Raw genomic sequence first — 13,026 nt, 5'->3', positions numbered from 1 at the left:
AGTCCAGTCCTCCCCAGCCTCCTTTGGCTCCAACTATGCTTCTGTTCACCAGTGATTTCACCTCTCCAGGCCTCTTTCTTCATCGGCACAATAAAGCTTTTGATTAGATGACATCCAGCCTCTCACTCAGCTCTAAAGAATTACTCCCCACTTCCAGTCACTGCAGAATCAGTCCTAGACAAATGCGAAATTGTGATTTATAATAAGATAATATATTGGTCTTCATTCCCATTTCTGGCACTTTAGAGCTTCTAAAAACCTTGTAATTTCCTAAGAGGTGAGGGGGATTAAGGTGTCTTTTGTGTTAGTTAGGTGTCTTTTGGACCCCACCTAGAGATTCCTAAGTAGTGCTAGTGATAAGGAGCCTGCCTGCCAGGAGACTTTAGAGGCACAGATTCAGTCCCTGGGTTGGGAAGATCCCCTGGAAAAGAGCATGGCAACCCACTCCAGTATTCTTGCCAGGAGAATCCCATGTAGAGAGGGGCCTGCTGGGCTACAGTTCAGGGTCGCAAAGAGGAGGACCCAAACTGAGCGATTTAGTGCAGCACAGCACAGGACCCCACCTAAGGATGCAGACTGGTTGCCAAGAAAACAAGCCAGGTGATTAGGGAGTTGGAACTTTCAGTCCCACTATGAGACCTTCAGGAAGGGGGAGGGGCTAGAGATTAAATTCAATCAATCACGCTTATGCATTGTAATACAGCCTCCATTAAAATTAAAAAAAAAAAACGGAAAAGACAGGATTTGGAGAGCCTTGGCATTGGTGTACACATAGTTATTGGGAAGAGTAGCACTCCTGGAGCGGGCATGGAAGATCCAAGACATTTCCCCACACCTCACCCTATGGATCTCTTCCATATCTAGTAAGTGAAATGTTCTCTGAATTCGGAGGGCCACTCCAGCAAATAAACTGACTCCAAGCGGGGTATGACCCCATTGAACCTTGGATCTGTAGCTAGTCTGTCAGAAGCACAGGTGACAATCCAGAGTTGCCACTGGCATCCAAAGGGGAACTGGTAAGAGAAGAGGAGGTGGGGGTGGGAGGGGGGGAGAGAGCCGTCTTGTAAAACTAAGCCCTTCCTCTGTTGGATCTGACTCTACCTCCCAGACGATAGTGTCAGAGTCAAACTGAATTGTAGGACACTCAGCTGCTGTCAGAGAGCTGCTTGCTGGGGTGGGAACTCCCTTCCCATATTGGTTGTAAAGCCTTTTAGCCATGTCTATGAATACATTTGCAGGCTTCCCACCTCCATTTAAGATAGCAAGCTGTTGAACTAATTGAAAGGACTGTGTGAATGAATGATGGATAGCCTTAACACTTCCAAGTGTGTATTTATTTTCATATTATTAACCACAAGTCTCGAATTAGCTGGATTTCAGGCATTTTTAAGAATGATTTTCTTATGGGTGACAAGCATGGTATTTCCTGAGAACAAAGGCTTTGGTGTATGATTGATATGGATTTAGAGATTGCCCAGTTCTCCCAAATGGGCAAGTAGATGGATTTGGTATGGGCATGGAAAAATAAGTACTCTCAAATACTCCTCTAAGGAGAGTAGTTTGGTTCTATCTTTCAGATTTTCAAAGTGTGTTTCCCATTGGCTGGACAATTCCACTTGACAAATTTGTCCTATAAATTTATACACAAAAGGTACAATTTGGATAGAAGGATCTTTGTGAGGGCTGAGAATTCTAAGGCGTAGACTGCGCTGGGTATTCTCAGACCCTCACCCACCTTCTACAATATGTTCTGCTTCCTGAGACTAGCAGTGTGCAAGCTGCATTTTCCAGCCTTCCTTGTTAGCTGGCTTCCCATTTGGTTCTGTCAGTAAGAGACTCTGGAAGGTACTGAGAAGGTCAGAGAAAAAAAAGCCAACTTTCTACTTCTGGCTCTGGCAACGTGGTACTTACTCCTGGTGGCTGGCAGATACTGTCATGGCAGCAGAATTCTGAACTTAGTATCCTAAGAAGCCTCTTTCAGTGCTGACCTAGGTGCACAGATTCAGCAGCAACTGGTCAGCAGCAGTCTCCAACAGAACAGCTTCTGGTGTGGGTCTCAACTCCAGGGCTATTCAGGTGCCTCCTGATCTCAGATTGTCACACTGTCTTCCATTTTTTCCAGAGTCCTCTAAATCTTCCAACTTTTGCTATTCCAATCTTTCTAAGACCTTTCTAACCAGTGTTCTATGTTGAAATCCTTCTGTTTGAAATGCAAAATAAATGTATTGTCTTTCCAAATGATACAAAGATCATTCATTCTAGTATTGTATTTAATAGGAAAATATTTTAAAACAATATATCACTTAGCAAGGGACTAGGGCTTCCCAGGTGGCGTAGTGGTAAAGAATCTGCCTGCGAGTGCAGAAGATCCAGGGAACATGAGTTCGGTTCAGTCCCTGGGTGGGGAAGATCCCATGGCGAATAGCCTCCATTCTCAGGTACTGCCAGAGGTCACTTCATTCATATAATGAAAGATACTTTAATCACTCTCAGTACTTAGGAAATCCCAAGGGTTTGGGAGGCTGTGGATGAAGATCAAATATGTATGAAAATATATTTATCTGAATGACCAAATATACATGTCTTATAAATCACAATATCATAGTGGGACTTTGTGATTTATCATGCTGATGAGAGGAAGGAAAATTCACTTTCTGCACTTTGTTTGAACAGCACAAAGGAGATTTAATAGTCAAGTGTGTTTTAACTTTCTGATAGAAAAAAAATATATATGATATTAATGAGAAGAGGAACCTAAACTTTTCAGGCATTTACTTGACAGTGAGGATATGATCAGATCAAATTCAGGGCATGTTGCTGGTAGGTCCAGCACAGAAGAGTCAAGGGAAATGAGTGAATTCTCCAGGGCAGCGAGACCTCTTCCTCTAACAGAAATTATTGTGTATGTAGCCTTCAGGTTTACTTAATTAATGCTCTTCCTTGACCCATTTCAGAATTTCTGGGAGTAACATAAAAGAAGAATTTACAAAAGCCCTTCAGGGGCCGCACTGCCTTTTTAATTAGTCCCAAGAAGTAGCTAACATATTTGAAGTGACTCCATAAAGATCCAAGCAGGATTTATCAGTCTGGGTTTGGTCAGAAAACAGAGCCACTACAAGTTTTAAGAAATAAGGAGTTTTTCATAGCAATTAAAGTCGGCAGCTGAAAAAGAAGAAAAAGAGCGACCAACAACCTTGACAAACTAAAGCAATGGAAGAGAGGTGGCAGAGCTACACACAGGGGGAAGCCTGAGGGCTTGTGGCCATCAGAACCAGCAGGGGGAGCTCTAGAGAAACCTGCTGAGCCATCCCATGTCGCCCCCTGACTTCCTGTGAATAATGGCTCTTGCTTTCACATTTGAAATCTTTATAACTGCCCAACTCTCTCCTTACAGGGAAAGGGATTCGGAGAAATGCAGTTCTAGCTTTACATGGTGCAGAGTTGGGAATGGACAACCTGTTATACAGAACTTCACTTTTTCCTCTACTAAAATTTTAGACACAGTTGGCTATTTCCTTCTTTTCAAAATACTTTCTTCCCCTGGTTTCTGAAATAGCACTTTCTTTTGGCTCACCTTTTACCTAGTTTATCTTTCTCGGTCCTTTTTGATACTTCCTCTTCGTTTCCCAGAGATCTGTCCTGGGATCTCCTTGCTCATCTCATCCGCTCTTATAACTTTAAATGGTATCTGTGTACTGATGACTCCCAAATAGGCATCTCCAGTTCAGATGCACCAAAACTCATAATTCATGTACCCCAATGCCCTCTTCTCTGCTTACATGTCTAGCAGGCCAAACCAAACTCTTGATTACCCCCCAAGAAAAGTTATCCCTCAGCCTCCCACTTCCCAATAAATAACAACTCTATTTTTTCAGTTGCTTATATCAACAGTCATTTTGTATTTTCCCTCATGCCAAAGTCCATGCACACCAAATCCTATCAGCTCTATGCTCAAGAAGAATCTGTCCACATCTCATCACCTCCACCTCTGTAACCCTGTGTAAGCACCCATCTAGATCACTGCACTTGTTTCCTATTCCATCCCAAATCTGTTCCCAGTACAATAGGCAGAGGGCTGCACTAAAGCACACAACATGCATTAGATCACATCACTTCTTTGCTCAGAATTCCGCAATGCCTCCATTTCACTCAGAGTAGTCAACAGTTTTTTATCACACAGGTTCATCCTGACTACCTTATATAAAGCACCAGCCCCACCAGCTCTGCCCTTGGTGTACATCCCCATCCGACTATTATGTATTAACGTGGTATTCTATTTTGCTACTGTGAACTGTGCTGTGTCTAAGATTCCTATGTTGAAGCCCTGACCCCCAAAGTAACAGTGTTTGGAGACAGATCCTTTGAGAGGTAATCAGCATTAGATGAGGTCATGAGAGTGAGGTCTCACTCTCTTATAAGATTAAATCTCTTATAAGAAGAGACAGCTGAGAACTTGCCTCCTCTTTTTCTGCCCTGTGAGGACATAGCTAGAAGGCAATCATCTGCAAGTCAGAAAGAGGGCTTTGCCAGGAACTGACTCTGCCCACACCTTGATTTTGAACTTCTAGCTTCCAGAACTGTGAAAACATAAGTTTCTGTTGTTGAAACCACCCAGTCCATGGTATGTTGTTATGACAAGATTAGAACAAACTGCTTTGCTGAGTTAGATGAAAAGATTCATAAGGGAATAGATTTGATTTTGTTCCCTCCTATATCCCCAGAACCTAGTTGCCCCTTGACATGTGGTGTATTTGCGCAAAAATGACTGAGTGAATGAGTTGCCCAATATCTTGACTAGAATGTGGCAGAGCTTGAACTAGCTCAGATGCTAGCTGATAATAACACGATGAAGGATAAGTTTTCTATCTTAATTGTGTGAATCTATTTTGCAAATAATAATATAATCAACCCATTGTGAACATTCTAGTAGATTCATAAAATAAAAATACAAATTCTTCCTCTCAGCCTTTTTCCTGTTTGAAAGAAGTGGTCATCCACTTGAGAAAAACTCATAGCATGTCTATCCCACCACAGACTGCATCCAGTAAACAGCATGTGGAGATTCAGAGTACAACACTAAAATCCATTCCCCATCCAAACCACAGAAATGTGTTTATTTCTTGAAAGCTATTGCAGAGCTAACTCCCAGTACAAGAGCCAACCAACACTCTTGAGGTCCTGACTTTAAAACCATGGTACAGCTTTTTTAATTGCCCCAGAGGGAGTACATGTTGTTAAAAAAAGACAATTCACAACACGGATTAGCTTTTGATAGCAATTCATCTGGTTCCACTAACACAGAAAGCTCAAAACCATTCAAACGTGTTTCCTTGAGACTGCTGAAAATAAGATTCCCTTCAAAGCAGTAAATAGTAATTGCCCCTAAAAATCAAGACCAAATAGGCCAGAAATGAGAAACCATTTGTAAATCCTGAGTTTGGGTCCACCAGAGCCAATTACTCTAAAAGGGACAATCTTGGTGTCTTTATTTGGATGCCTGAGGTAGATTGTTTACCACAAGGTAAATGAATTGATGTGTTCTCTAGGTGTAATTGAGGCGAAACCTGTTGGATCACAAATTCACCCAGTAATTACCTAGGATTCCTCTGAGAAAGCGCTTACATAATTTCCTTTGTATGTGTTTTCCAAAAGGACATACATCTCCTATCCAGTGTTCTCTAAATCACAAATGTTCCCCATTGATTTTCTCAGTCTACAGTGTGCTGATTTTCAGCCCATCGTGTAGAAGGTGAAAGGAAACAATAATTGTATATAGAAAATATTGATCTGCAACCATTGATTCAAGGCCCCATGGTATCAAAAGATTAGTTACTTTTAAGAGAAGTACTAAAGGTGACTTTCAGCTACTTTTTATTGACTAACACAAACCAGATAAATCCTTTCATTTGAAGCCATAGACTCTTCTCCAGAGGCCATAATGAATAAACTATTTTAATTCTTCGCTTGAGATCTAAATAACAGTGTCAATATTTTTTCCAAATACATGTAAATATATGCTGCACTAGTACCAAATGATTCATATTTAATCTTAACTGTAATAATGACTAATACATTCAATATTTACTATGTCCCAAGAATTGTTCCAAGTGATTTACATATATTTATTTTTTTAATGTTCATAATATTTCTCTGAGCTAGGTGCCAGTTCAGTTCAGTTCAGTCACTCAGTGGTGTCTGACTGTGACCCCATGAACTGCAGCACACCAGGCCTCCCTGTCCACCACCAACTCCCAGAGTTCACTCAAACTCATATCCATTGAGTCAGTGATGCCATCCAGCCATCTCATCCTCTGTCATCCCCTTCTCCTCCTGCCCTCAATCCCTCCCAGCATCAGGGTCTTTTCCAATGAGTCAACTCTTCATGAGGTGGCCAAAGTATTGGAGTTTCAGCTTTAGCATCAGTCCTTCCAGTGAACACCCAGGGCTGATCTCCTTCAGAATGGACTGGTTGGGTCTTCTTGCAGTCCAAGGGACTCTCAAGAGTCTTCGCCAACACCACAGTTCAAAAGCATCAATTCTTCGGCATTCAGCTTTCTTCACAGTCCAACTCTCACATCCATATGTGACCACTGGAAAAACCATAGCCTTGACTAGACGGACCTTTGTTGGCAAAGTAATGTCTCTGCTTTTGAATATGCTATCTAGGTTGGTCATAACTTTTCTTTCAAGGAGTAAGCATCTTTTAATTTCATGGCGGCAGTCACCATCTGTAGTGATTTTGGAGCCCCCAAAAATAAAGTCTGACACTGCTTCTACTGTTTCCCCATCTATTTCCCATGAAGTGATAGGACCAGACGCCATGATCTTCATTTTCTGAATGTTGAACTTGAAGCCAACTTTTTCACTCTCCTCTTTCACTTTCATCAAGAGGCTTTTTAGTTCCTCTTCACTTTCTGCCATAAGGGTGGTATCATCTGCATACCTGAGTTTATTGATATTTGTCCCGGCAATCTTGATTCCAGCTTGTGCTTCTTCCAGCCCAGAGTTTCTCATGATGTACTCTGCATATAAGTTAAATAAGCAGGGTGTTATTCCTATTTTACAGAAGAGTAAACTGAAGCATAGAAAGGTTATGTAACTTATCCAAAGTCACACAGCTAGTAAGTAGCAGAGCCAGACTTTGAACTCAAGTAGCCTGACACTAGTCAAGTTATATTTTTAACCACTACATAATGGTACCATCCAAATGTTAATGGCAACCCACTCCAGTACTCTTGCCTGGAAAATCCCATGGACGGAGGACCCTGGTGGGCTGCAGTCCACGGGGTCACTAAGAGTCGGCCACAACTGAGCAACTTCACTTTCCCTTTTCACTTTCATGCACTGGAGAAGGAAATGGCAACCCACTCCAGTGTTCTTGCCTGGAGAATCCCAGGGACAGCGGAGCCTGGTGGGCTGCCGTCTATGGGGTTGCAAAGAGTTGGACACGACTGAAGCGATGCAGCAGCAGCAGCAGCAAATGTTAAGAAAAATGTGAAAAACTTCACAGGTCAAAATTGCAAAAAAAAAAATTATTTAAATAGCAGCCATTATTCTGCATCTGAAGAAGGTGAAAAAGAAAAGGTAATTTGTTATCTTTCTGATGATAGCTAATTTGACAGGAGTGAGGTGATATCTCTGTGATTTTGACTTACATTTCCTTGATATTTAGTGATGGTGAGCATTTTTTATGTGTGCCTTTTGGCCATCTGCATGTCTTCTTTGGAAAAATGTCTTAGTCACATCCTCTGACCATTGTTTAGTTGGGTTATTTGGTCTTTTGATTCTGAGTTATATGAGTTCTTTGTGCATTTTGGGTATTGATCTCCTGTCAAATATATTATTTGCAAATATTTTCTCTCATCTAAAGTTTTCATTTGTTGGTGGTTTCTTTCACTGTGCAAAAGCTTGTTAGTTTGATGTAGTCCCATTTGTTTATTTTTGTTTTTGTTTCCTCTGAGGAGACATATCCAAAAAATATTGCTAAGACCAGTGTTAAAGATCTTATTGCCTGGGTTTTATTCTGGGAGTTTCATGGCTTCAGGTCTTATATTTAAGTCTCTAAGCTATTTTGAATTTATTTGTGTACATGATGCAAGAAAGTAGCCAATTTGATTTTTTTTTGCATGCAGTTCAGTTTTCCCAATATCATTTATGAAGAGGCCGTCTTTTCCCCACTGTATATTCTTGGCTCCTTTGTCATAGATTAATTGATCATATAAATGTGGGTTTATTTCTGTGCTCTTTTCTGTACCTTTGATCTATGTGTCTGCATTTGTGCCAGTACTAGACTATTTTGATCACTCTAGCTTTGCAGTTTAGTTTGAAATCAGGGAGTTCGATACTTCCTATCTCATACTTCTTTCTAAAGATTGATTACAGTGTTCAGGGTATTTTGTGTTTCCATACAAAATTTAAAATTATTTGTTCTAAGCTGTGAAAATGCCATTGGTATTTTGATAAGGACTTGCAGTGACTCTGTATATTGCCTTGGAAAAGGGAACCTTCCTGCCCTGTTGGTGGGAATGTAAATTGGTATATCCACTATGGAAAACAGTATAGACGCTCCTCAAAAACAGAAAAGTAGAACTACCACATGATCCAACCATCCCATTTCTAAGTTTTTTTTTTTAAGGAAAATGAAAACACTAATTTGAAAAATCTATATGCACCCCATGTTCATTGCATTATTTACAATGGCCATGATATGGGAACAATCTCAGGGTCCACTGATAGATCAATGGGTAAAGAAGGTGTGGTTCATATAGATATAGGATGGAATGTTACTCAGCTGCTGAAAAGAATGAAATCCTGCCATTTGCAACAACATGGATGGACCTAGAATGTATTATACTAAGTAAAATAAGTCAGACGGAGACAAACAAATGCCATGTGATTTCACTTATATGTGGAATCCTAAAAACAAAAATAAACAAACATAACTAAATAGAAACAGAATCATAGATACAGAGAACAAACCAGTGGTTACCAGACAGAAGAGGGGTGGAAGGATGAAAAAAAAAAAAAAACACTATATGAGATAATAAATACTAATTAGCTTAATTGTGGTGAGTATTTCACAATGTATTTTATATGGAACCATGTTGAATAACTTAAATATATATAATTTTTTATAATTATGCCTCAGTAAAGCTGAAAAGATTTTTTTTTAAGAGGAAATGCAATTTTTTCAAGTTCAGTTTTTCTGGTTTATCTTCCAAAAAAAATAATTTAGAGAACAACAAAAATTTTATTACTCTAAGCTTAATAAAATACTCAGGAAGACTTCTTATCATCATGCATAACTTTTCAGTTCAGTTCAATTCAGTCACTCAGTCACATCCGACTCTTTGCAATCCCATGAATCACAGCACACCAGGCCTCCCTGTCCATCACCAACTCCCAGAGTTCACTCAGACTCATTTCCATCAAGTCAGTGATGCCATCCAGCCATCTCATCCTCGGTCGTTCCCTTCTCCTCCTGCCCTCAATCCCTCCCAGCATCAGAGTCTTTTCCAATCAGTCACCTCTTTGCATGAGTCGGCCAAAGTACTGGAGTTTCAGCTTTAGCATCAGTCCTTCCAAAGAAATCCCAGGGCTGATCTCTTTCAGAATGGACTGGTTGGATCTCCTTGCAGTCCAAGGGGCTCTCCAACACCACAGTCTTCTCCAACACCACAGTTCAAATGCACCAATTCTTTGGCGCTCAGCCTTCTTCACAGTCCAACTCTCACATCCATACATGACCACAGGAAAAACCATAGCCTTGACTAGACGGACCTTAGTCGGCAAAGTAATGTCTCTGCTTTTGAATATGCTATCTAGGTTGGTCATAACTTTCCTTCCAAGGAGTAAGCGTCTTTTAATTTCATGGCTGCAATCACCATCTGCCGTGATTTTGGAGCCCAAAAATATAAAGTCTGACACTGTTTCCCCATCTATTTCCCATGAAGTGATGTATAACTTTTAAATTGTCTCAATTTATAATCCAAAAAAACGCAAATAAAAATCACAAGATACCACTTCACACCCATTAGGAGGCCTATCATCAAAAGAAAAAAACAGAAAATAACAAGTGCTGGTGAGGATGTTGAAAAATCAGAACCCTTGCTAGTGAGAATATAAGTAGCTTAACTGCTATGGAAAACAAGAAAGGGTTCCTTAAAAAGTAAACATAGAATTACCATATGATCTAGCAGTTCCACTTCTGAGTATACACCTGAGCAAACTGAAAACAGGGAGCCGAACAGACGTTTGTATGCTCATGTTCAAAGCAGCATTATTCACAATGGCAAAATGGTGGAAGCAATCTAAGTATTGACTAAAGATGATTGGATAAACAAAATGTCATACATACATATGATGGGAATATTATTCAGCTTTAAAAAGGAAAGATAATCTAACACATGCTCAACATGGATGAACCTTGAAGATATGATGCTAAGTAATATGCCAATCACAAAAGAACAAATACTGCATAATTCCACATATATGAGATACATAGAGTAATCAGACTCATAGCAATGGAAGTGACGTGATGATTACCCGATGCTGGGGTAAGAGGGAAATGAAGAATTAGTGTCTGATAGGTATAAACTTCCATCTGAGAAAATGCAAAATGTTCAGGAGATGGATGATGGTGACAGGTGCACAAGAATGTGATTATATTTCATTCTACCAAACAGTACAGTTTAAATGGTTAAATTTTATATTAAGTATATTTTACTACAATAAAAAAGACCACATGTGTTCATTTGTGCATGCAGATAATGTTAGTAGATGATAGAGTCTCTGTTTTATACTAATTGAAACTGTGAACACTGTTCTGAATCTTCTTTTATTCTGGTAACAATATATCTGAGAGAGAATTCCGTATCAGCACATTCTTTTAAATGGCTGGTTGACATTCTATGGTACAGGATACTAAACTTTATCTGAGCTACCTGTTGGCAATGGTCATTTAATTATCTACAGTCTTTTGTTACTGTACACAGCGTGGCAACAACAACAACAACAAATTCTCTACAATAAAAGGTACGCCGGCTGACCCTGAGCACCCAGCCCACCAGGTCTAGGGCACCTGGGCCTAGGTGCCCGGCCACAGCCAGGAGCGCCCACCCGTCCAGTGGGCATTAAACTAAGAAGATGTCCGTATACAAAGACCTGGGAGTGGAGAATAGTGACTCAAAAAAAAGAAGGTTGGTCCCCAAACTTCAAACTTTTGCAGTCTCAGCTCCAAATGAAGAAGGCAGCTCTCACTCAGGCGAAGAGCCAGGGGACAATACAAAGTACTGTCCTTGCCCCAGTCACCCATTGACTTCAGGTGAAGTGGCTCTTCAGATGAGCAGCAGATCCAGGACACCCCACCACACGCAGCCGCAGGCCTCAAGGATCCTGTTCCCAGTGGGTTTTCTGCAGGAGAAGTTTTGATCCCTACAGCTGAGGAATATGATCCAGCATTTCCTAACAATTATAAGAAAGTAGTGAGGGGCCAAAGAGAGGAGTGACAGAGGCAGCGGGAGGCGGAAAGACAGAGAAAGAGAAAACAGGCATAAAGCCAGACATGAAGCTAGTGGGGTTTTCAGGTTAGGAGATCCAGATTGATGAACATGAATATTATGAGTGAGAGAGAAGTATGAGCGGAGCTGCCATTGCACCACCTGCTTCTCTTGTAGAGAAAGACAAAGAGTTATCCAGAGGCTTTCCTTATGAAGAGGATTCAAGCCTCGGCTCCCAGTCTTCCAAAGCTGCTATCTCTCCCCCAGTGTATGAGCAACAAGACAGACCCAGATCCCCGACTGGCCCCAGCAACTCCTTCCTCTCCAACATGGGGTGACAATAACATAGAAAATCATGCAGAAGTATGGCTTCTTGGGAAGAGTGAGCAGGGCCTAAGCACAATGCTGTCGGTGGAGAAGACTAGAAAGCGGGAAGGCAAAATCATCATGGGTGACACCACTCAGAAAGATGCAGCCAGGAAGTCAGACTCAACTCGATTAACTGAAATACTTGTGTCCTACTAAAGTGGTCCTACTAAAGAACATGGAGGAAAGCATGGCAACCCACTCCAGTTTTCTTGCCTGGAGAATCCCCATGAACAGAGGAGCCTGGCATGCGGTTCATGGGGTCACAAAGAGTTGGAGGCGACTGAGCAGCTAAGCACAGCACAACACTAAGAAACATGGTTGGTGCAGGAGAGGTAGATGAAGATTTGGAAGCTGAAACCAAGGAAAAGTATGAAAAATATGGCACAGTTATAAAATATTTGAAAATCCTGGTGCCCCTGATGATGAAGCAGTAAGAACAGTTTTAGAATTTGATAGGGCTGAATCAATGATTAAAGCTGCTGTTGATCCAAAGGGGAGGTATATTGGTGGATGGGTGGCCAAAGAATATTTCTACAATTTGGATAAATTCAGGGTCTTGGATTTCGCAGAACAAGTTTGATTTAAAAACTAGAGTTTGAGTCATCTCCAGTGATCCTTCAACAAGCTGCAGACTGAGCAGAGAACAAGGCAATAGGCAACCTTCAAGGCTGAGGGTGCAGAGATTCTGGAAAGAATTCTAAGATATTCATCAATGGATCCTTTTTTATTTTGTGGTTTTTTGATTTAGTATAAAAATCCTTAAAAAAACAAAGTATACAATAGTTCTTATTAGTCAGGATAGACTTCATAACATGACACTGCAAAAAACAAACCCCAAATTCTTTACTGACCTCCCAGGTTCTCTTAATACAACAAGAGTTTCTTTCCTCCACAGGTGACATGTCCAGCAGAAATCAGCAATGGCTTCTTTCCACACAGCTCCACCATCTTATTCTTCATCATCTAGAAGACATAGCCTCCCTCCTTATTCAGTGGGATTCCCACAGTCTCAACCCAGAAGGAGATACACCACATTAGCCAGGACTAGTATTTTCTCGCTCTCAACTGAAAGGAGGCTGAAAAAAATGTAGGAGAGTAAAATAAACTATTTCAGCATCTCTTCCATACTTCAGTTTCACAAGTAGAATTAATTTCCTCA

The 13,026-nt window shown here is 40.8% G+C and overlaps 1 pseudogene; it reads left to right on the top strand.

The window, feature by feature from the left end:
• On the top strand, positions 11,146-12,447 carry LOC102185633 (annotated as a pseudogene).

Source organism: Capra hircus, chromosome 5, assembly GCF_001704415.2.
Source record: "Capra hircus breed San Clemente chromosome 5, ASM170441v1, whole genome shotgun sequence".
NCBI classification, from domain to species: Eukaryota; Metazoa; Chordata; class Mammalia; order Artiodactyla; family Bovidae; genus Capra; species Capra hircus.
Note: the sequence above shows the minus strand (reverse complement) of the source record. Positions and strands in the feature narration are given on the sequence as shown.